The sequence below is a fragment of the Hippocampus guttulatus genome, unplaced genomic scaffold (assembly GCF_054856545.1).
Source record: "Hippocampus guttulatus isolate MCC_2025c unplaced genomic scaffold, RoL_Hgut_1.0 HiC_scaffold_173, whole genome shotgun sequence".
Lineage (NCBI taxonomy): Eukaryota > Metazoa > Chordata > Actinopteri > Syngnathiformes > Syngnathidae > Hippocampus > Hippocampus guttulatus.
In genome coordinates this window covers 15,001-17,562 of record NW_028233862.1, presented here as the reverse complement: position 1 = coordinate 17,562, position 2,562 = coordinate 15,001, and the positions used below count along the sequence as shown (strand labels likewise).

At 78.6% G+C, this 2,562-nt stretch overlaps 2 non-coding genes across 2 annotated transcripts in view; both read left to right on the top strand.

The window, feature by feature from the left end:
- The first annotated feature begins 1,986 nt into the window (after nt 1-1,986).
- Nucleotides 1,987-2,140, top strand: LOC147185345 (5.8S ribosomal RNA). Its single transcript, XR_015099631.1, has one exon. It is a non-coding gene; the product is annotated as a 5.8S ribosomal RNA (ribosomal RNA).
- Nucleotides 2,141-2,514: 374 nt separating this feature from the next.
- Nucleotides 2,515-2,562, top strand: part of LOC147185344 (28S ribosomal RNA) — a 4,301-nt gene continuing 4,253 nt past the window's right edge. Inside the window, exon 1 of the ribosomal RNA XR_015099632.1 lies at nt 2,515-2,562. This exon is cut by the window's right edge and continues 4,253 nt beyond it. This is a non-coding gene — a ribosomal RNA (28S ribosomal RNA).

Sequence of the window (2,562 nt, the reverse complement as noted above, 5' to 3'; positions counted from 1 at the left end):
GCGACGTCGAAGGCGGCCCGCGGGGAGAGGCGCGGGGCGGGGGCACGTGGCCCCCAGCCCCCCGCGGCCCGACCCCGCGGTGCCGTCGGAGGCGGCGCCGGCGCACCCCGGCCTCCCGAGTCCGGAGCGGAACGGACGCAAACGGATGGGCGGAGGAGGACGGCGGCGGCGGCGGCGACGTCGAAGGCGGCCCGCGGGGAGAGGCGCGGGGGGCGGGGGCACGTGGCCCCCAGCCCCCCGCGGCCCGACCCCGCGGTGCCGTCGGAGGCGGCGCCGGCGCACCCCGGCCTCCCGAGTTCGGAGCGGACAGATGCAAACGGATGGACGGAGGAGGACGGCGGCGGCGGCGGCGACGTCGAAGGCGGCCCGCGGGGAGAGGCGCGGGGCGGGGGCACGTGGCCCCCAGCCCCCGCGGCCCGACCCCGCGGTGCCGTCGGAGGCGGCGCCGGCGCACCCCGGCCTCCCGAGTTCGGAGCGGATGGATGGGCGGAGGAGGACGGCGGCGGCGGCGGCGACGTCGAAGGCGGCACGCGGGGAGAGGCGCGGGGCGGGGGCACGTGGCCCCCAGCCCCCGCGGCCCGACCCCGCGGTGCCGTCGGAGGCGGCGCCGGCGCACCCCGGCCTCCCGAGTTCGGAGCGGACGGATGGGCGGAGGAGGACGGAGGCGGCGGCGGCGACGTCGAAGGCGGCCCGCGGGGAGAGGCGCGGGGCGGGGGCACGTGGCCCCCAGCCCCCGCGGCCCGACCCCGCGGTGCCGTCGGAGGCGGCGCCGGCGCACCCCGGCCTCCCGAGTCATGAGCGGACAGATGCAAACGGATGGGCGGAGGAGGACGGCGGTGGCGGCGGCGGCGGCGGCGGCGACGTTGAAGGCGGCCCGCGGGGAGAGGCGCGGGGCGGGGGCACGTGGCCCCCAGCCCCCGCGGCCCGACCCCGCGGTGCCGTCGGAGGCGGCGCCGACGCACCCCGGCGCGCCCCGGCCTCCCGAGTCATGAGCGAACAGATGCAAACGGTTGGGCGGAGGAGGACGGCGGTGGCGGCGGCGGCGGCGGTGGCGACGTCGAAGGCGGCCCGCGGGGAGAGGCGCGGGGCGGGGGCGTGAAGGAGACGGGCGGGGGGTACGGTGCCGGTCTTTGGCCGGTCGCCTACACCCCCGCCCCGACCCGTAAGCGCCCCCAGCCCCCGCGGCCCGACCCCGCGGTGCCGTCGGCGGCGGCGCCGGCGCACCCCGGCGCTCCCCGGCCCCCCGAGTCCAGAGCGAACACACGGGCGGAGGAGGACGGCGGCGGCGGCGGCGGCGGCGACGTCGAAGGCGGCCCGCGGGGAGAGGCGCGGGGCGGGGGCACGTGGCCCCCAGCCCCCGCGGCCCGACCCCAGCGGTGCCGTCGGCGGCGGCGCCGGGGCGCTCCCCGCCGCGCCCCGGCCCCCCCGAGTCCGAAGCGTGAGAAACGCCGATAGGCGGCGGGCGGCGGCGGCCGCGCGGCCGCGGGGCGGCGGGCGGGTGCGCCGCGGGCGTCGCGGGGGGGGGGAGGAAGGTCAGGAGGACGGTGTCGGGCGCGGGGTGTATGTCGGTTCGCGTCGTCGCGCGGCCGGCCGCTCCCCGCGTCCCGCCCGGCCCCCGCCGGCCCCCCCCCCCCGGTCAGGCGCCCGTCGGCGTTCCCCGACCGCCCCACCCCGCGCGTCCGCGCGGTCGTCGACGTCCCGTCCGCCTTGTCAACGCTCCCATAGTCCAGGCCGGGCCGCGGCCGGCGTCGGGGACCACTCCCCCGCCGGTGCCATCGCGACCTGGCCGACCTCGGAACCTTACCCCCAGTCGCCGGGTACCCAACCTTCTCGCCACCTTCGGCGGCGAGCGGGGGGTTCAATGTCTCCGAAGTCCCCCCCCGGCCTGCCGGCGGGGCGGGGGGGGCTAGGAGCGCCCGGAGGCGCCGTTATCCCCCTTTTTAACCCCTTCTCTGAATGTTGGCCAAAACCGCAAACCAAACGTACGACTCTCAGCGGTGGATCACTCGGCTCGTGCGTCGATGAAGGACGCAGCTAGCTGCGAGAACTAATGTGAATTGCAGGACACATTGATCATCGACACTTTGAACGCACCTTGCGGCCCCGGGTCCCTCCCGGGGCCACGCCTGTCTGAGCGTCGCTTGTACATCTATCGGGATCGGGGCGCCCACGGGCGCCCCCCTCCCGCGGTTGGGGCGTCGCGGGCCACCGCCGGCCTACCCCCCCCACCTTCCCTCCCCGCACGGGGAAATGGGGGTGGGGGGGGCGGACGGCACGGCCCTCGTCCCCCTAAGTATAGACCCGACCGCCCGCGCCCTCGACGGGCCCGACCACCGCGCGGCCGCAGGGGCCCGCGGCGGCTGCCGATGGAGGATCCGTCCCCCGCCGCGCAGTCCGCCGCGACGCACCGCGCGGCCGCGTAGGAGTCGTGCGCCCGGCGAGGCGCGGGGTTAACGGCCGACCCCCGATGACGGGAGGCGATCCGTCGCCCCCGCCTCTAACCCCGTTCGACTACGACCTCAGATCAGACGAGACGACCCGCTGAATTTAAGCATATTACTA